Consider the following 22,735-nt stretch of genomic DNA (forward strand, 5'->3'; position numbering starts at 1 on the left):
ACACACCCTGTTTTTCAAACTTAAACTTTGTTTTTAACTATTTCACCTTCCCAACAAGTTTGTAAGCTTCTGTGACACCTATTTACGACTCTTTGGCTTATTTTTGGGCTTTGAAACATGGGAAATGTCTTAAGAGAATTTATTTGGGTTTTACTTTGAAAAGTTAGTAAACGGAGGTTTAGGTTTCTAGTGTATTGAGGATGAGTTATTCGAGGGAGAGGGAAGAGTAGTGAACTTGGTGATTTCTGGCAATGAATTGAGAAACTGATGAACTAATGAGTTTGGAATGGAATTAAGAACTGATGATGGTTATTATGAGCTTGATGGATATGGAAGGAAAGTGTGTAGAGCCTATATCCCTGGCGTAGCAGATTTTTCTGCTGCATGAGTAGAGGTTGTTGAAAGTGATTTGAGATGAGAATTGGTAATGTTTGGTGATGATTTGAGGTCGATAAAGTTATTGGATTATATGAGAGTGTGCGGAGCGTATATTTCCGGCGTAGCAGAATATTCTGCTGCATGACGAGTTATTGTTGAGAGTGTGCAGAGCCTATATCTCCGGCGTGGTAGATGTTTCTGTCGCATGATTTGTTGAATGTTGAGAGTGTGGGGGCCTATATCTCTGGCGTGGCAGATTGTTCTGCTGGATGATTTGTTGTGGTTGGTTCCTTCTCTGCTGCCGGAAGTGTGCGGGCCCTATATCCCTGGCGTAGTAGATTCCCTACTACATGAGTGTGCAGAGCACTATATCTCTAGCGTAGCAGATTCGCTGCTGCATGAGTGTGCAGGGCACTATATCCCTGGCGTGGCAGAAAAGGCTACATCCGGGAGGATGTGTCGGGTTGGCATTTACGGATCGACAAGTGATATCACGAGCCAATAAGATAGACATTTATCATATGCATCTTCTACATGCTTGTTTGCTTTGATTACTTGAGTTTGCCTAATTGTATAATATGCCTACTTGCTTCTTGAATTAATTGTGATATATGAATACTACCTTGTTTTACTTGCTTGCATTAATTTGTGATTGTCTGGTGCTGAGGAGGTTAGGTAGGCAGTGGCGATGGGATCGAACGGAGGTTAGGTTGGTGGAGGCTGTGGGATACAGCGGTGTGATTAGTATTAGTTAGAATTTCCATAAGTTTAGACAACTTTGTTTATGGTTTAAGTTCTTTATTTATTTATTTATTTATGTTAAGCTTGAATATGGGTTTGGTGTGAAGTTCTAGGATTACCTTCGGCGTCCCGGGGCCTTACATCTTACATATTGGGCATTGTTACCATACTGAGAATCTCCGGTTCTCATTCCATACTTTGTTGTTGTTTTTCAGATGCAGGTCGTAATTCACCTCGGTGAAATTGCGGATATGGTGACAGAGCAGAGTATGGTTTCTTCCTGGACTATTTCTGTTTTATGCTGTTGTAGTAGTTACTCTCACATCTCTTTGTATTTAACTTTATGGCCTTAGAGGCTTACTTGAGAGATAAGTTGTATAAGCTATTTTAACTCTAAAACTCTATATTTTTCTATTTGTAACTAGTCGGCTTAAACTCCGCAAGCTGCGGCTAGTTCTCTATGATTATTATACTCTTATATCTATATATGTTTTATTCTCTTGCATTTATACCTTGTGTCTTGTGCGTTAGCTTCATGTGAGTGTTTCTCACTTTTGTAATTCTGTCTTTGAGCTTAATCCTTCATCGGGCTTCTAGAATATATTATTTCCTTCTATATATAAATATGTATAAGCCTTAGGACTGTCGTAACCTCTAATTAACCTTTGCTTTACGGCTAGAGGTAAGACTTAGGGTAATTGGGGTGTTACAAAACAAACTAGGAGCTTCATGGATGAAATAAGAGCCAACTTCAAGAACTAAGATGCCTCCATTAGAAACTTAGAAGTGCAAGTGGGACAAATTACTAAGATATTCGCAAAATTCACTAACACATTCCCAAGTGATACTGAGATGAATACAAGAGAGGAGTGCAAGGTTATAAGTTTGAGGAGTGGAAGAGTTCTTGACAAGAAGAATGAAGAGCATGATGAGAAGAAGGTAGTAGCACAAAAATAAAAAGAAGAGGCCCCTGTACCAAGCTATATTCAAACGAAGAAGGGGACAACGGAGGCATGCAAACCAAGACTCCCATTTCCTCAAAAGCTCAAGAGGGAAAATAAAGAAAAATAATACTCCAAATTTTTGGAAGTATTCAAGCAACTACACATCAACATTCCATTTATAGAAGCACTAGAGAAAATGGCACTCTATGTTAAATTCATGAAGAAATTGTTGTCCAAGAAAAGATCCTTGAAGGAAGGTGAGATAGTAGTCATAACCCAAGAGCGTAGTGCAATTATTCAAAAGACTTTGCCAAGTAAGAAGAAAGATCCTGGAAGTTTTCAAATTCTTTGCACCATTGGAACCACACTCTTTGAGAAAGAATTGTGTGATTTGGGAGCAAGTATCAACTTAATGCTCTTGTCTGTGATGAAGAAGCTACAAATTCAAGATGTGAAGCCAACAAGAATAGCTTTGTAAATGGTGAACAAATCACTAAAACATGTACATGGAATAGTTGAGAATGTCTTGGTCAAAGTGGAGAAGTTGTTCCTCCCATCAGATTTTATGATTCTTTACATAGAGAAGGATGAGAATGCCTCCATCATTCTAGGGAGACCCTTTCTAGCCACTGGAAGAGCTCTCATTGATATAGAAAATGGTGAATTAATGTTGAGGATGCATGATGAGCACTTAGTGTTTTATATTTTCAAAATCATGCATCATTCAAATGAGAAGGAGAATTGCATGAAGGTAAATCCATTGATCCAAGCCTCGAAGAACTCCCTAATGAAACATAACTCTGAAGGCTCCATTTCCATGCTTGAAACGAAAAGAAGAATTAGAAATGGTACAGAAAATTGAAGAGGAAGCTAACAAGAGTTTGCAACCCAAGCCTCCTTTTGTGAATCAACAAAGAACCCCCTGATATCAAACCTAAGTTTGGTGTTGGAAGTGCATCCTCCAATTAAGAAAAGGAAGTATCTAGGAAGAAACCCAAAGGTTGGAAGAACAAGAAGAAACTCGCAAGTGATTTCTCACTTGGGCAGAGAGCACGACAAGTCCATCTACTAGGGATATGGTCGACAAGATCCGCCACTTAGTCCGGACTTTACACAGTAAACAAGATTCTCTCCTTTGAACACATTGAACTCATAAGTGAAGACACATGGAGAATATTCACAGTGAGAGGGGAGAAGTTGAAGTGCCATGATCAACCTCCACCTTAGCAAGAACCAACCGTCAAGCTAGTAACATGAAAGAAGTGTTTGTTGGGAGGTAACCCAACCGTCGATAACCTATTATTTTGTCTTTAATTTTGTTTGTTTTAGTTGAATAAGCTTTCGCATCACTTATGTGCTTCCACTTGATAATCATGATTATTCATAATTCCATCAGCACTATTTTTCTTTGTTACGTAAAGACAAGAAACCATTTTAAGTTTGATGTTGGAGGCTATGCTTAACATAGCCTAGAGATAATGAAGAGGACCCAGATGGAGATGATGAATAAAGGTGGCTGAGTTTTTTCTTTCTTTTTTCTATATTTTATTTCTTTTATCCTTTATCATTTTGTTTATCTTTGTCTTGCATTTGCATTACTTCTATTTACTGTGTTTTATTTTGCTCCTTCTTAAGCTTTGCTACACTCAGCAAGCATGAATTATGTATTACACAAAAAATGCAAAGAAAAGGGTTGAGAAAAATTAGAATAAGTATGACTAATTGGGTACGGAAGGCCAAACTAACTGAATTTATTCAGTACAAAATGAATATCACTATTTGAGATTTCAATCTAAAGGAGTATTATGGAATCCTCGTAGTTCACAAAGCCTTGAAGAAGTACAAGCAATCAACTAATTAATAATTAAATAAATAAACAAGGGGAGAAATAGAAGCCAAAGGCTCTAAGCACCACCGACTAAGAAAGCTAAAAAAAAAAAAGAAAATATGAACTCAAAGAGTTTCCTAGTCAAGTACTTGTGGTGTTTCTGTGTCGAGATAAGCTTAAGACAAGATATTTAGAGTCATGGCTAGGCTCAAGGTGCAAAGAACCCTCGAAAATAAAGAAAAGACAAATGCTCTGAGCAACACTGATCGGGAGAGTTAAAAAGAAAATGTGAACTCAAAGAGTTCCCCAGTCAAGTGCTTATGGTGTTTCTGTATCGAGCAAAGTTGGAAACAAAACATTTAGAGCACGGCTATACTCAAGGTGTAAAGCACCCTCATACAAGAAACTATAAAAGAAAAGAAAAGATTAAGCTTGCTTCAAGGTGGGAATTGATAAGAGAAGATTCCATAATATAATCAGAATGGGAGTCTCGAAGAAATCAAAATTTTTGTGCTGAATTGTGTATAAGTGAAAAGGCTAACCAAAACCATTGGAAATACTAAAAGTCACCCTCATTTGTGAGATTTAGTTCTTCAAAGATAATGCATGATTATTTGTTTTCTTGAGGAAAAGTAAAGATTCAATTTTGGTGTTGCGATGCATGAACATTATTTGATAGTTTTCTTGCTAATTATGTTAATAATGATCATGATTCTTCACTATTTCTCTTATAATTTTCATCAAAGATATTTTAAATACTTTGCTTTATATGTTTTGCAGGAGATTAATGAAGATTTGCTTAATAACAGAGGAAAACTCAGAGAACGTTCAAGACAGAGAAGAAAGAGCAAACACAGAACTAGAAAAGGAGAAACAGGGGAGGAAGACACAAATAGAGATGTGAGACGTCGAGCAACAACAATTGGTCACGACTTTAAGTATTCAGTTTCAAGAGTTACTTGACACTTTCACACCACAAGCATATGGTTAGGAAAAACCACTCTTTTGAGCTTAAAATCAATTTTGACCCCTCCTAACCATTGATACTGAAAGCCTTGGACCTTTTTCTTTTGATTTTTCTTTTTTTTATTTCTTTTTGTTGTTTGTTTTGCTTCAAGAATCAATGTCTTTCTTATTTCAGAGAATCTATAATACTTCTCTAAGTTCCTATTCTTTAAGAACCAATATACTCAATTCCAATATCAAATATGCACTGTTTAAATCATATATTCAGAAATAGAGATAATGCCACCACATTAAAGTAATCAAAACAACTCATAATATATAACTCAAATCTCATGCATTTTACTACTTCTTTTTCTTTTAAATTTTCTTTAAGCTTAGTGAGCAATACATGAGACATCTTTCAAAATAAACATAAAATAACAGAATAAAGAACTAAATTAGAAAGCAAGGAAATCCTACTAGTGATCATGCAAAAGCTAGAATAGAAAACATGAAATAAGCTAAAAATACTGGAAAAATAGAAGATAAGATAAGGCAAGGGACAATGAAACTCAATCACCTCAATCATGGTGGCTGCTACTCCCTCCTCAGGCTGTGGTCTTCTATGAAGATGATTCACCTCCCTTTGGTGCCCTTGATGATAATATAAACCGAGAGCTCACTTTGCAACACCAAACTTAAAAATTCGCTTGTCCCCAAGCAAAAAAAACTGAAAACGGGAAAGGATATAAAGAGCACACGGATGAGTAAAAATAATACAAAAGAAGATAGGAGTGATAGAAGAGGAAGAAAAATTTAAATTTAAAACTCTCTTTTTTTTGAATGACCCCTTGGCGCTAAATGCTAGGGTTGGCGTTTAGAGCCCCAAAAGGGTGCAAAACTTGGATGGGAACGCCCATTTTGGGCATTAAACGCCCATGCTTCATGATCCTCTTCTGGCGTTAAACGCCCTCCTGGCGTTTAACGCCAGCTCCTCTGCTCCTCTTCTGGCGCTAAACACCCTCCTTGGCGTTTAGCGCCCAAACATTTTTTTGCTCCAGGGCGTTCTGTTCTTCGGTCTGAATCTTCCTGTCCCTATTCTAAGCGTTGTACATGATCACAAACATTAAAAAACCTACAAAAACTTTGAAAATTAATAAAAAAAATAAAATAAAATTAAACTAAAATAAAACTGAAATAAAACCAAAATAAACTAAAGGATACTCCTGGTTGGGTTGCCTCCCAACAAGCGCTTCTTTACCGTCACTAGCTTGACGGTCAGCTCCTTTACGGAGGAAGATAGTGATAGAGGCTTAAATCCTCACCCCTCACCGTGAACTTCTTTTCTGTGCTCTCATGGATCAACTCAATATGTTCAAGGGATAGGATCCTATTCACAGTATGAGGTAGGACTAGACTTCTAGTAAATACCACTTTTATCCCAGGTGAGAAGTCTTCAGCGGGAATCTTCTTGTTCCTTCAGCCTTTAGGTATCTTCTTCTTGGATTCTCCTCCCTCCTTGGTGGGCGGTGAATGCCCAACATGAAACTTAGGTTTGATATTTGGGGACATTGTATGAGTTTTCACCAAGGGGAGGCTTCAGCATTGTACTCTGCATGCAAGTACCTCCTTTGTCAGGGGGTGGTGGAGGTTTAAAAACCTTGAAGACCATCCAATCCTCATGCAACCTCAGCACCAATTCACCTCTCTGAACATCTATCAGGGCTCTTCCAGTGGCTAGGATTCGCCTTCCTAAGATGATGGATTCATCTATATCCTCTACCATGTCAAGTATCACAAAATCTATAGGGAGGAATAGCTCCCCAAGTACATTCTCCACTAGCCCATAGGCGCCTCAGAGACTTGTCAGCCAATTGCAGGGTTATCCTTGTCGCTTGTGCAGAGCGACTTGTTGTGCGCACCATTTAGAAGTTTTCCATTTTCCTTCTTGGTGGCCATCCTGAAAGAAGAGAAAAAGGGAAAAGAATAACCCACAAACAAAGATATATAAACAAATAAAATATGGGTGGGCTAATGCCAAATAATAATAAGGTTCTCAACTACATGGTAGCTACAACATGCAAGTGAAAAAATAATAGAGGCCAAGGGCATATCAATAGTGCAAGAATTGCAATAATGAGGGAGAGAGTGTGGGTCATGAAAGACAATATAAGTTTATATCAATGCAAAAGGGAGAGAGGTTCCACATCTCCTAAGTCTTCAACCACTTCCTCCACTTCTATAATTTCGACTTTCTCCCCTTGCTCTAGTACAAAATCAAATTCCTTCTTGATGTCTGCCACCTCTTGTTCAACCTCCCCTAATTTTTCAACTATGCCTTCATCTTCAAGGGTCTCTACTACCTCCACCTTTTGGGCCTCCTCTTGCTTCTCTTGAAGTATGGATGAGTGAATCCGATCCATTAAGTCCCTAAGACGATCCCTTCTCTCTTGTTCCATGTCACTAGCATGATAGGGATCGTGTTGCTATTAGATTGATGAATATGGGTATTCTTTCATGGAGGGTGGTGGTGGTTCCATGCGGGATATAAGAGCTTGGATTGAATTTTAAAGGTCTCTTTGTCCTTGAAGAATAACATTTAAAGTATCATCTATGGGAGCTTGGGGTGGATTGGAGGGTTCATTAGTTAGGAGAAAAGGCTCATAATACGAAGGTGGTTCTTCTTGATAAGGATATGGAGATGGTGTATATTGAGGTGGCTCTTGGGAGTAATTGTGTTGGAATTGGCATGGTTCTATGTAAGGTTCATATGGTTCATATGGTTTATATGGTGGTTGGTGTGGTGGATAAGGGTTAGGGTCATATGGAGGTGAATGGTGGAAAGGGGCTTGTGAGTATGGTTGAGGGCTATGTTGCGGGGGAGGTTCATAGGCATATGGTGGTGGTTGTTGGAAGTCACAAGAGGGTCCACCATATCCATTGTCTTCGTATGCATCATGGAATGGCTCTTGCTCGTAGTACATCAGTTGTTGCCATGGAGGTTGTCCAAAAGCTTGAGGCTCCTCCCACCTTTGATTGTCCTAACCTTGATTCATGTTCTCATTGTAGCTTCCATTCCCTACAACATAATTTGAACCAAACTCATAGCCAAAGGGGTGAGAATTCATAGTAGCAAATAAAAATAAAAGCTAATAAAAATAGGCAATAAAGTCCTAAAACTAACAAAAACTAACAAATAAGCAAAAGGCAAATATGTACAGTAACCAATAATAAGGCACATGTTTGCAAATCCCCGGCAACGGCACGAAAAATTTGACGGAAAAAATATGTCGGTAAAGAATTTCTCAATGAAATCTCGTTGCAAGTATAGTTCTAAACCAACAAACAATCCTCAATCAATATTTAAATTGGTTGTCACTTAAGCAAACCCAATAAAATTAACCAAAATATTTAAACCTCGGGTCGTCTCTCAAGAAATTGCAGGGAAGTGTAGTTTATTTTTGGTTATGGAAAAGTATTTTTGGGGTTTTTCTGATAAGAGACAAGTAATGTAAATAACAAGGAAATAAAATAACAACTAAGAAAAGTCCTAGCAAGAATTGAGAATTGGAATTCCTATCCTCATTATCATCATCAATTGTGATGGTAATTACCTTTTGCTTTTACTTAGTTAACCTCTAACAATGAAGGAAAGTCAAGTGAGAAAAATCAACTTAAGTTCACAAGTCCTAATCAAAGACTAGATTTAGTGAAACCTAAGCCAACTAGCAATTTTCAATCACCAATCAACAAAAGAGTTTTGATAACTCAAGAGTTTCTAATTGATCAATCCAAGTTAAGAACATAAAAATTGGAATGCACAAAATAAAAACATAGAAAATTAACAAGGAATATTAAATCTAAACAACCAATCACAAGCATCAATAACTAAAAATTAATAAAAGCAATCATAAACATGAAAACATAAATTGCATTAATATGAATCAAAGGAAACAAGGAGAATTTATAAACTAAATTGGTAACATAAGGAAATCAACAAGAGAAGTAGATAAACTAAAGTACTAGAACAAATAAGAGTAGAAGAAAACTAAATTAAAGCAAAGTAGAAATCTGAATTTGAGAAGAATAAAATTAAAAATCCTAAAATCTAGAGAGAGGAGAGAGCCTTTCTCTCTAGAAAACTACATCTAAACCTAACTAATGTGAATGAAAGTATGAATGATTCGATTTCCCCCTTCCAGCTTTACTCTGCAGCCTCTAATCTGTGTTTTCGGGATTGAAACTGGGTCCAAATCAGCCTAGAAATTGCCCCCAGCGAGTTCTGTTAAGTGTAGCACGTGACGCTCGGTTACGCGTATGCGTCATCTACGCGTACGCGTCGCTGAACAATTCCTGGTCATGCGTACGCGTCATTCACGCATACGCGTCGATTGCCTCTTGCATTGGTCACGCTGATCCTGCGATGCGCATGCATGAGCGACGCATACGTGTCATCTAACTGTATAGCAACTATGGTAAATCACATATCATTTTGAAGCCCCAGATGTTAGCTTTCCAACGCAATTGGGACCACCTCATTCGAATCTCTGTAGCTCAAGTTATGACCAATTTAGTACGAAGAGGTCATGATTGACAGCTTAGCAATTTCTTCAATTTCTTGTGTTCCTTCCACTTTTGCATGCTTCCTTTCCATCCTCTAAGTCATTTCTACCCTATAAACCCTGAAAACACTTAACAAACATATCATGGCATCGAATGGTAATAAGAGAGGATTAAAATTAGTAAATTTTTTGCCAAAGAAGCATGTTTTCAATCATAGCACAAAATTAGGAAGGAGAATGTAAAACATGCGAATTCTATGAATAAGTGTGAGAATAATGGATAAAATCTACTCAATTCAGTACAAAATAAATCATAAAATAGCGGTTTATCAGTCTACTCTTGCAACTTTTGAGGCTATGATACTTCAGGCTCTTGTGCCACCAATGGGGCGTGTAACAATGTACTTCTAGCATTTTCTTAAGCCTTTTCTTCCTTCAATTCCTCAGCAACATGCACCTCCTCAGGCTTGGCCTCCTTGGCCATGGTGAGAGCCTTGCACTCTTCTCTTGGATTTGCTTCTGTGTTATCGGGAAGAGTGTTAGGAGGTTTCTGAAGTTTCTGATGGTATGGCAATTTGGCTTTATACTCTGGGGCCTTGTGTAATGCAGGATATATGTCAAGAGTGACTGGAAAGGGGTTATCAGGGTGCCTTGAGGGGGCATTCCTTGAGTCCTCTTGGGCATTCAGCGCCCTCCCTGGCTCCCTTGATGGGCGTTCAGCACCCTCCCTGGCACTCTCTGTCTCTGCAATTTCCTGCTCTGGTGTCTCTTTTTCACCCAGTTTCTCATTCTTCTTAGGTTGAGTGGTCAACGTCTTACCGCTCCTTAATCGAACTGCCTGAGATTCCTCTTTGTACTCGGGGGCCAAATTGCTAGGTGGGGTCTGTTTAGGTGTTCGCTAATTTTTCTGGTTCAATTGCATCTTAAGATCCCTGATGGAGGCTTGGGTTTCTTGTTTAAAGCTTTGTTGGCCTTTTGCGAATTCTGCAACAATGGATGTCAGGTCAGGGATACTCTGAAATTGTGGAGGCCAAAAAGGAAAGTTGTTGACTGGATTTTGATAAGACCTTCCTGAAAACTGCTAGCATAATTTGGTTGCTGACCCTGGCTCTGCTCTCTCCACCCAAAGCTTGAGTGATTCCTCTACCCTTGATTAAAGTTTTGAGAATAAGGAACATTATAGGAGTTTCTGGAGGAATTCCCCTATATAATTGACCCGCTTAGGTGGGAACTGGCCATAGTTGTAAGTCTCACCTTGAGGGAAGCCACCGCACATATCATGAGGAACATCTAGAGAGGTGCTTTAAATTTTAGCAACTGAGCTCTGCACGCTATCCAATTGTCGAGTGAGAAGATCATCTGTTGAAATATAAGCTTGCTCTAAGCAAGAAGTGCATCTGCAGCATACATCTCCATGACTCCTTCCTGTTTTTGCTCACACATAAACAGAAAACAAAGAAAAATGGAAATCTCTACGTCAGAGTGTAGAGAATTCCCAGTGGGATATCCTATGTAAAAAAAGAAATAAGAGAAAACAAAGTAAGCAATTAAACAAAAAAATTCGAAAATAACAAAAAAATAGACTAAAATTTTGAAAATAAAAAGGAAAACACTAAAGGGACACTAAAGTTAAAATAAAAAATTAAGAAAAAAATAACCAAAATTGAAATTGAAAATTAAAAGCAAAATAAATAAACAAAACTAATAAAAATACCTAATCTAAGCAACCAGACAACTAGTAGTTGTCAATCACAAACAATCCCCAACAACGGCGCCAAAAACTTGGTGCACGAATTAGGATTTCACACAGCATAACCGGCAAGTGCAACCGGGTCATCCAAGTAATACCTCAATTGAGTGAGGATCGATCCCACGAGGATTGTCAGACTGAGGAACAATGGTTATCCAATTGACTTAGTTAGGCGAACAGAAAAGGGTTGTTGATGGTTGAAATTCGCATAAGCAATAAACATGAAAATAAAGAAAGCAAATAAGGGTTTGGTGTAAAAACAGTGCAAGAAAATAGTTAAGGTTTCGGAGATGTTTACTTTTCTGGATTAAAAGTTCTTACCAACTATTTTAACAATGCATGATTCATTCCATGGCAAACTGTAAATGACTAAACCCTAATCGCTTAGTGATTCAGTCTCCTCTAACCTTCATTTGTATCACCCTAACTATCAAAATGTCACGCTTCCAGATGCACCACTCTGATAGCTCAGGTATTACGACGACTCTTAAGATATTCAATACTAAAATATGAGCCTGTTTAAAAATTTAAACCGAATTACCACTCAAAAGACTCTTTAATAGATAAATTTTATCCATACAAATATCAATACTTACAAAGGATACATACATACTATTAATTTTACGAGCATTACATAATCAAAATCCTATCACTTTTATAAAAACTTGTAAAGATAAAGGCAAGGGAAAAGTAACTAATACAACACAAAATATTGCTTAAACAGAAACGAAATGAATAAACTCTTCCAAACTTCGTCGTCCAAAAACCTGGAAAGAAAAGACCTGTAGGGGAGTGAGAACATCGTCCTCGAAAGGGTTCTCACTAGAGGGTTGCAGAATTATTATAATAGGATACGTAAAAATAAAAACTATTTTTTAAAGTACAGTGATTGTTACCCGCCTTATGTATCTTTTCAAAACCGTAGATCGACATTCAAAATTCGAAATCTTTTTTAAAAGAGAAATCCATTAATTCTCCAAAAATCCAAACCTTTTTAAAAGAGCTTTTCCTAGGCAGTATGAATGACCAAACTGTTCCAAGCATAGGTTCATTAAGCCTATACAGAACCAATTTAGTATTTCATACTTTACTAAACTAAAAACACAAACCATTCACGGCCTTCAGCCCATCACATAATCAATCACGGCCATAGGCCCAAACATTTCAATCAACAGTCAATCCACAACAATCCATCCAATTTTCAGTCACAAACACAAGTAAGAAGGTTCAAACACAATCAAGCAGTTATATCAAGTAGAGCAATTAGCAATTAGACATAATATTCACGTAGGCAAACCAATTACAATATGCACACCCAAACAATGTCACATAGATGCATATGATAAATGCTTGCCCTATGGCTGATAAGTCTCATCTGTCGGTTATCAAGCCAACCTGACAAGTCCGGTTTGCTAAACCCTTGGACTGTCCCTCGACGCGCATCCCCATGAGTCTATGTATAGCTTTTTTCTCATATATATATATCAAATCACTCAATGGGGGTACCATTCCTTGGAATTTATACGTGCTCGGTCACCCTTACATCGTAGGGTCAACAGAGTATCGAGTCTCAACCTGGAACACGTGGTAGCAAGCCACGGTACTTTACCCAGGAAAACCCGTATCTCAGATAAAAGAAGTGCAAAAGCCACATATTTATTTATTCATCATCATTTCCGCACTTCATTAACAATTCATATCAAATCAATTATCATTCAAGCCATAAGTCACTTTTCCTCAAAAGTAAATTCCCTTTTTTAAAACACAGTCACCATCCACAACATCTTCCCAAAACATTTCAAAAACCACACCAAATTAAAAGTTTCTTCTAAAAGATTCAAAATCATTCATCCTAAATTAGGATGTAGTAGTAAAAATTTCTCAGCAGAGTCTCAAGACTTTAGGAAAGAATAACCTGCCTCATTTCTTAAACTCTTTAGAAATCCTCGGAATAATAATTACTTAAATTGAAATCAATTAAAATGGAGACTTAAAATCAAAACTAAGGCATGTAAGCCAAAAGTTCCGAGCCACTTTCGAAACCAACTTATTTACGCCTAAAAACCAATTTCATTTCGTTCATAAATCAGAAACCTTTCCAAGGCTCGGAATTGTTTAGTCTTGTTAAGTCCAAATTTAAAGAATACTTCAAAAGCAAAACGAACTTAATTAATCAAAGTTCAACTTCTTTTAAAATATATTAAAACTCTTCCAAAAGTACTTCTTTAATCAAACTTCAAAACATAGGTTCTTTCTTATTTAAATCAATCTTCAAACATAAACTTTCCGTAAACAGATTAAACTCGAAAACATCTATTTCTTAATAAATCAAGAATCAAATAATAGAACCTCTCAAATTCATTCCATTTCTAAATCACATTCTTAAAATAAAATCTTAAATTTCATAAAAATTCGGTAGCATCTCCCATAAAACTTGGACTTTGTCACCCTTTTCGGGTCCCAACTGATGACCGAAATTCACACCCCATATAAAACTGATGAATCCATTCTTTTGGAAAGCGCACCAAAAATTATCGTCAAGTGATAACCCACAGTGGAGTGGGATCATATCCACAGAGATTGGTAGATTTGAGCAATTTCAATCAATTGGTGGATTAATTAAGCTAAGCAAAATAGATTGTGATTGCAGAATTGTAAATGGACAGAAACATAAATGACTCAAAAGTAAAGAGAAGCAGTAAAGTACAGAAAAGGAAATGGCAATAATGTAAAGTGCAGAAACATAAATGAATTAATTGTAAATGGGAATGGGGATTTGCAGAATATAAAGAAAGCTATAAAGAAAGTGGAAGATAAGAATATGGGGAATTCATTGAGATCAGGAGATGTTGTTCTATTTGGATTAAATCCAGTTCATATCATCTTCAATCATGCAACTCATTGACCTCTTGGCAATCATGATTGATTGAGCCCCAATCTCTTGGTGACTCAATCTCTCAAATCTTGATCAATAGCCAATTCCTTGGTCTAATTGCTCATGAAGAGAGATATGCTTGGTCCCTGATTATACCACACATCATCATAGGTCTAAGTAGAGGGAGGATTATATGTCACCATATCCAAATACCAAAACCCAGATCCCACTCAAGTGTGAGAAGGGATTTCTAGCTTGGTTTCATGTTTCCTTTCCCAAGGTTCCCATGAAACCCATTTTGCATTCAATCTCTTTTCCAATATAATTGAACACTAACATTAAAATAAAATTCCTTCTAGCAAATCAAAGAGAAGATGAAGAGAAGAAGAAATTAACTAATATTAATCCATCAAGTACAACAGAGCTCCCTCTCTCAATGAGAGGGAATTTAGCTACTCATAGCTCAGAGAAAAGTACAAGAGATGGAAGAGATGATGAAGTGAAAAGTAAATCTAACTAAAACTCTACTCCACAACCCAACTCCCTTTCTGAATACTTCCAGAGACTATTTATACTACTCCTAGCACTAGAATAAAGAAAATACAAAAGAGAAAAGAAAATTACAATTTGAAGGGAAAGAAAAACTCAATAACCATGACCTTCCAGCTGGCGTGTGGCAAGCGTTTGAGTGACGTGCCACGCCCAGCCTCCAATTTGGCTTGGCGTGCCACGCCAAGCTTTTCAAGTGGCACGCCCCTTGTGTTGATGTCCCTGGCGTTCCACGCCTTCGAGCCCAAGTGGCACGCCCAGGTCTTCTTAAGTGTTGGTGTTTGGCCTGGCGTGCCACGCCTTCGATCCCAAGTGGCACGCCCAGCCCTTTTCCTTATTCTTCTCTTCTCTGCAAAGTTGAACTAGCGTAGCACGCCCAGGGTCTGGCGTGCCACGCCCACTATGTGTGCTTGGATCTTTTTCTCTGGATAATAGAACTGGCGTGCCATGCCTAGTGTGTGGCGTACCATGCCCAGTATTTCACCTTGGTCCAGTAGCTGGCGTGCCACGCCTGGTCCTTCAAGTGGCACGCCTAAGTGAGAATCTGGAGCTGGCGTGCCACGCCTTCGACACCAAGTGGCACGCCTAACCTTTGCTTTGGCCCCTTTTTAACATTGGCGTGCCATGCCTGGATGCTCAAGTGGCACGCCTAAGTGAGGGTGAGAGCTTAGTATGCCACGCCTTCGAAATCAAGTGGCACGCCCAGCTTTGCTTTGGCCTTCTTGTGTGTTGGCGTGCCACGCCTGGGTCTTCAAGTGGCACGCCCAAGTGACAATTGAGAGCTAGCGTGCCACGCCTTCAACACCAAGTGGCACGCCCAGCCTTTTGGGCTTTCAACCTCTTCTCTAGAAACTTGTACTAGCGTGCCATGCCTTGATGCTCAAGTGGCATGCCCCTTTAGTGTGGCTCTTTTAAGCTTAGCGTGCCACGCCTGGGTCTTCATGTGGCACATCCAAGTGACAATTTGTAGCTAGCGTGCCACGCCTTCGATACCAAGTGGCACGCCCAAGTGATGATCCCCTCTGGATGGATGAACTGGTGTGCCATTACCCATGGTTCAAGTGGCACGCGCCATAGTATGTGATGGGCTAGGCGTGCCACGCCCAGCATGGCGTGCCACGCCCCTTTAGTGGCCTTCAGCATTGCTCTCTGGAAAATTACACTGGCGTGCCATGCCCAGCTTCTGGCGTACCATGCCCATGTAAAGGCTTTGGGTATCCTCTTCTGGAAAACTGTGTTGGCGTGCCACGCCTAGCTCCTGGCGTGCCACGCCCATGTAAAATGCTCAAACATGCTTCTCTGGAAATCATAACTGGCGTGCCATGCCCAGTTCCTGACGTGCCACGCCCATATAGATGACTTGAGGATCCTTTATGGAATTCAATACTGGCGTGCCATGCCCAACTCCTGGCATGTCATGGCCATACATTTTTGTGGCATTTGCTCCAAGTGGCACACCAGTTTCACACGCCCATCTTATTTTGTTGTCTCCTTCCCCTTTTTGTTGCTCTTTTCCACCTGAAATTCAGCACAACCCTATTTCAAAGAAATGTACCATAATATTCATCAAATAGTGCATGATTTGCAATGATCAAATGAGATTATGCTCTTTTATGGTCCTTTTTAAGCAAGAAAAAAGGATAGATGATGCAAGTCATCACAACACCAAACTTAAGCTTTGCTTGTCCCAAGTAAATCAATGTGAGTAGTTCTTAGATGAATTGAGACTTGACCTTGAATGGATGCAAACATTACTAAGGATGAGAATATGTGTTTAACACATGAATATTTCTATTTCAATGTCACAAAGAACTCCTAGGTCCCTGAAGGTTTCTTCCAAGTATATGCTTCAGGGGCCCTTTTTATTGATTGTCACCTTGAAGTAGTAAGAGTTATTTCATTCTCTTTTGGTTGTTCTTTCTTTTTCACTTTTTCTTTTTCATTGACCACGACTCTAAATGTTTTGTCTCAAGACAACCCTTTAGTTTGGCTTTCAATTAGCACTCCCAAGCCAGCTGGCTTTAGGGTACTAGGTGTTGAAACACCCCTAAGAATTTACTTACCCAGGTCTCTTCTTGACACATCTTCACCACAAGCATCTACTAGGTTTTCTAAATCTTTTGAGCTATTTAGTGTTTCTTTTCATCCTAGTAGTTGATCCTCAGAGCCTTGGGTCTTTATTGCTTACTACTTCTTAGTTCTATAGATATTCAAGTGACACCCCTTAGCCTCTACTTTCATACCTTCTAAGCCTAGTTGATTTTTCATGACTCATTTTCTTTCCAGTTCATTCAAGGTTCTACACTTAGTTCCTTATCTCTTAGTTTTTGAACAGTCCCACTTGGTCTTAGTCTCTTTTGCTCTTGTTTTGTACACTCACAATGACTCTTATGGAAACAAACTAATCTTTTATTGATATTGATGAAACTTGAACTAACATTGCATTTTCTTTCTTGTAATTCAAAGGACTCAGAAAAGACTTCAGGGCATAAAAAAACTAAGCATTATCACATAAAATATCCTAGCATTACTATTTATTATCAAACAGAAATTTAAACATGAAAAAACTAAACAGAAATTCAGAAATTTGAGAGTGTCAACCATGGAACTCAACAACCTTGAGCAGCTTCAGTTCATTGGCCCTTTTCCTTTGTCTTTCTTTTTGGAAGGGGAGGAGTCATCACCATCCTTCTTGGAGGACCCCTCTTGTGCCTTTTTGTCCTTGGGCTTCCAGAATCCCAGCCTCCTCATGTAAGATTTTACATTTTCTTTGTGCTGGTATGCAATTTCTTTCTGTCTAGCACTGAGCTGCTCTATCTTCTACATGTAGGTTGGGTAATTGGGGGTTCATGTTGGCTACTGCATTGCACAAGTAGCTCAATTTTGTTTGTGTGTAGCAGTTATATTCCCCTCTTGCTATGGTTCTGGCATTATAAAGATGCCTAAACTCAGCAAGGCTCTCCATTTGGCGTTGTTGTCGCTCTAGAATTATTCCAAGGTTGCCTTGCGTCTCACCCCAATTGATCTGGTCTTGCTACTCCTTCATGTGCTCCATGCTCCCTTGGAGTTGTTGTATGTTCTCATTCACTTGGTCCCATTGCTTTTGTTGATCTTTAAGCTGGTTGACATCCTCTCTCAAATGGTGTATGTCTCCTTTCATTTGGTGTATATCTCCCTACAATTGCTCCCAGTTGAAACCTTCAGGAAATTGTTGGTATTGTTGGTATGGTGGTGGTTGAAGTGTTAGGTAGTGTGGTTGCTCTTCTTCTTGTTGTGGCTGCCCTTGTGGCACATGAGCATGCGCTCTATTCTCCCTTCTTCTCTCAAGTGGGTTGACAGCCACCACTTTGGCAATCTTCTTGGCAGTTATGGGCTTATCTTGATTTACCAGCACCTCATCAATAATCTTCTCAACCCCTGCTTTATCACACAGCCTTTGGATGATGCTGGAGAATGCTAGCCTTGTGCTGTCCTTGGTACTTTTCAGCACCTTGTTGATGTTGTTGGCAATCATCTCCCCAACATTTACATTCTCACCTTTTATGATGCTGTATATGAGCACAGCCCTCTTAAGTGTTACCTCAGATGTGTTGGATGTTAGGTTGAGAGATCTTCTCACAAAATCTAGCCACCCTCTAGCTTGGGGGCTCAAATCCCTTCTTCTCAGTTGGTTGGGTCTCCCATCTTTGTCATTTATCCATTGCACATTCAGCACACAAATCTCATTGAGGATTTCATCAAATCCTGGGTCTTGTTGCTTTATTCTTTCTTCATAGCTCTGGGTAGAGCTTGTTTGTCTCACCATTAGCATCCTATCTATGTTGAAGGGGCTATAATTAATGGCCTTCTCTCTCACATAGCTAAGATAGCCATAGGGTTGCCCTGGCTGAGGCACCGCATTGGCGTAGAACTCCCTAACCAAGCTTTCCACCACTTTCCTTGGTGAGTTGCACAATAGTGCCCACCCTCTGTTGTTGATTTCCCTATTGATCTCAGGGTGTTCATTCCTTCCCAATTGGAAGCCAACCTCTGGAATAATTTGCCTCTCACTCACCCAACCATAAAATTGATTTTGGTTGAATGATGAGAGAAACTTGTATTCATTGTGGCTTGAGATTCCTGAGGTTGGTTCCTTGGTCTTTCTCTTCTTTGATGATGAGGATCTTGGTGGTGCCATTGGGTTGAGAAAAAGTATTTGAAGGGTTAAAGAAGTTGAAGAAAGTTGCAAGAGAGTAAGCAAAACACAGTTTTGCTCCAACACCAAACTTAGGACGTGATTGTCCCAATCAAGAAAAGGGAAAGAAAGGTAAAGAAAAGAGGAAGGAGATGAGAAGAAAGAAGGAATTGTGGTGGTTCTTTTCGTGTGTGAAGTTGGGGTTTGAAGTGGGATGAGAGATGGGAAAAGTAATGGGTTTCTATAGGGGTGGAAAATGTGGTCTGAATGATGGGAAGTAAAAGCAATTCAATGTTTTCCTACTTTGGGAGTGGCGCCTAGCGTGGGAAGAGGCGCCAATCCTTATCCCTCTTTGCTTTCTGCATGTGCTGAGTTCCAAAGTGCAAGTACACTTTGGCTTCTTGCTTTATGAGCTATCAATCATGTGGGCCGCATTCTCTCTCCTGAAAATAAAACCGAAACCCCATTAGTAATGACAAAAGAATCCTTCATATTCCTTGTAGTGTGAACTAATGAAATTGCAACTGATGAGTGCCCCTTAGGACACCAAACTTAATTCTATTGCATCTAATAAATTGTTTCATCATTGATTTTTAATGTGTTTATAAGGGTGAATTAACTTTAATCCTTTCACATTCCTTTGCTTCTAACCCCTTCCGAACACATTTAAAACCAACTTTCATGCATTTACCAATTTATTAAATGCTCTCAACTTGAATGGTATTGGGCTTGCTAGTTGATCTTCGTATGGTGGTGGCCATACCAAACTTAACCTATAGGATTACTTTCAACTTTAATTTGTTCAAATGGTTGTAAGCCTAGATTAAGTGGATTAGTGGCCATACCAAACTTAGCTTTTTAGCTAGTTCTTTAGCCCAATTACTCATCATCAGTGAGTCTATTCATCCAATTGCACTTTCAGAGAAAAAGAAAATAAATTGAAGATTTCCTAACTACCAAAACTGATATTTAAACTTCCTAATCTACCACCTTCAATTTACCTTTAGAAAGCAATGAAACAACAATATTAAACTGAGACTTAAACTACCTAAGTTGACAATTTTTAAGCTACTTCTAAGAAAGCAATAAATCAAAAGGATATAAAGTGTCGGGGTGCCTCCCAACTAGTGCTTCTTTATCGTCACTAGCTTGACATTCTTCCTTCCTTAGCTGAGGTGGTAGCTCACTCTCTTCTCATCCAGTGAGTCTCCCAAGTAATGTTTGAGTCTATGGCCATTCACAGTGAAAGTTCTTTGTGTTTTGCCCTCCATGAGCTCTACATGACCATACACTACAAGAAAAAAGGCCTATGGCCACGCTTTTTTCTTGCCACGCTTTAAAGTGTAGCCAAAAGTGGTCAATGGCCACGCTTTTGTGAAGACGGCGATAGAATAGAGATTTGGCCACTTTTTTTTGCCACGCTTCAAAAGCGTGGAAAAAAAGGGTCAACGGCCACGCTTTTGTAAGGGTGGCAATTGATTAGAGAAACGGCCACGTTTTTTTTGCCACGCTTCAAAAGCGTGGTCATAGAGAGAAACAGGGATGTTCTAAAAGTGTGGTAATAGGATTTCATTACAGCCACGCTTTAAAAGCATGGCCAAAAGGTTTAAAAAAGAAAAACCCTAATGACCCGGCCCCCAACCCGGTCCCCACCCTAATTACACTACTTAACTATGTTTCAAAATGTTAGGACAAATGAGTTATCAAACCTCAATTAGATTCTTGTCCACTGTAAGCTTGTTGAGAGTTAATGTGCTTGTTTTATCACTGCATAGGACATCCATTCCGGCCATTTCTTCAATTGCAGTCATTCTCTTTGTTATAGCATCCTGCAAAGAGTTATATCATTAGTACCTAACCTATAATCATTAGATAATAACTTTTATCATTAAAGGATAACAAGTAGGCCCTGTTTGGTAACTGCACCAAGACAAAAATATAGAGTACAAACCTATTTGAAGGAGATAGATACAGAAACAGAAAAAATGTTTCTATCTAGGAACAAAATTTGCCTGATTTTTTATGTAGTCTCTGTCTTCGTGTTTCTATATTTTAGTTCTTAGGCACTTAAAGCACAACATTACATTCCATCATATATAGCTCAACAAAATGTTTGAATCAATAAACTAAATGTAACCTGCTGAGACAATTTGTGTGAACCAATAGCCATTGTAACTGAAAGGACAGTTGGCATTACAATAGGAATTCTGCCAATCAGTAACACAAGGAGGTTATCAATACCAACTCGGTATTTCCTTTGCTGTGGACCCCTAATGCTATTTTACAAATGCTATGTTTACAAATGCTATTTTACAAATGCATATCATGGACAAAGGAGCAAAATTGATTAGTAAGTTTCTGATGGTGCTTTCATGGTAAAATTTATCTTGCTAACAAGAAGTAAACAATAATAATGAAGCATGTTGAGTATAACTACAATTATAATTGAAAATAGCAGTGTTATTAAGCACAAACTGATAGAAATTCTTCCCATGAGTGCATGAGTGTGAGAGCAAGTGTGTGCATGTGCATGGTACGTTATGCACCTTAACCTCGGGGTCCGTAGAAATCATCTAGTACTTGGATCACGAGACGGCCAGCAGGCCAAGAAAGATTACAAGTTGCTCCAATGGAAACCATGTACTATGAATAATAATAATAATAATCAAATAAAAACATGGCGTTAAATAAATAAAATGACAAAAATTAAATAAGTATCAACTCAGTTTTCTTCTCATCAAACTTAGTACTATGAGTCAAGTAACTCAATATTGAGATGTTCATGCAAGTAAAAGATCTCATTAGGTCAAATACAGATGAACAAAGTGGTGTTGAAGAAAATTAAACAAAGTAAAAGCATTAATAAGATAGTTATATATGGGAAGAAGGAACCTGAGGCTAAGATTGGAACACAGAGTCAGGTAGCAGCAGCAAAGCAAAAGCAGATAAGCTATTCAATCAATCAGTTTATAATTTCTTATAAATATAAATCAAGCTCATTAACAGCTTCTCATATCAGATTATATTGTTCTAGTATGATTTTCAAATGAAAAAAATATGGAATCCATGAATTATCTTTTTCAATGACTTGGAGTGCTTACAGCTAAGGAACCACACTCAGCAATGATTTTGTTCAGTATAAACACACAAAAAAAAAGAACAAAACTTAGTTGCACAAATGAACTAATTAACCTTCTGAGATTTAACAACTATAATGACAGCAAAAGAGTTCGACATTATTATATGAGGCTCAAACAAATATCATTTAAACTTCTCTAACTACTTACGAACGGAAGAATCAGGGAACTAGGGAAGCACAAATGAATCAGAGAATAAACATAAACAAAGAAGCACAAATCAATTTTGTTCAGAGGAGAAGATAAAACCCTGCTACTAACCTTGTTCTTCGGGAACTTGATGGTACCATCGGTTCTCTCCTTCCACCGGTTCCATTCCTTGTCGAATCTGTAAAATTTCGATTTCCTAAAATCAATTGGAAAAGAGTAATAACAATTAAAAGCACATATTTACTCAACAGCTGCGACATCGATCACACTGAGGGCTCTCTCTCGTGCGTCCCCCTTCTCGCGGCGGCAACGGTTCTCGCGGCTCCCTCATCGGCAACCAGGAAGCACGACGGTGACTGGCGAGGGAGCAGCTCCTCTTTCCCCTCCTCGGCAGCGGCGAAGAGCGAAGCTCCTCCAGCGGCGGCGACGCGTTTGGTGACGGCTCCTCCTCTCTCATCATTGCACACATGGTGCTCGAAATTGTGATTCATACTTAAATTGTTGTTCGAAATTGATTCCCTGGTAAGGGCTCCAAAAACGTGTGCACAATACCATGGCCCAAACATAACTTCACAACTTCACGCAACTAACCAGCAAGTGCACTGGGTCGTCCAAGTAATAAACCTTACGTGAGTAAGGGTCAATCCCACGGAGATTGTTGGTATGAAGCAAGCTATGGTCACCTTGTAAATCTCAGTCAGG

The 22,735-nt window shown here is 38.8% G+C and overlaps 1 long non-coding RNA gene across 1 annotated transcript; it reads right to left on the reverse strand.

Moving 5' to 3' along the window:
- Positions 3,448–22,495, reverse strand: LOC110269880. The gene is made up of 4 exons (XR_002358682.1): positions 22,133–22,495; positions 20,456–20,575; positions 8,521–8,525; positions 3,448–3,461 (listed from the first exon to the last, which is right to left on the reverse strand). It is a non-coding gene; the product is annotated as an uncharacterized LOC110269880 (long non-coding RNA).

This window comes from Arachis ipaensis, chromosome B01, assembly GCF_000816755.2.
Source record: "Arachis ipaensis cultivar K30076 chromosome B01, Araip1.1, whole genome shotgun sequence".
NCBI classification, from domain to species: domain Eukaryota; kingdom Viridiplantae; phylum Streptophyta; class Magnoliopsida; order Fabales; family Fabaceae; genus Arachis; species Arachis ipaensis.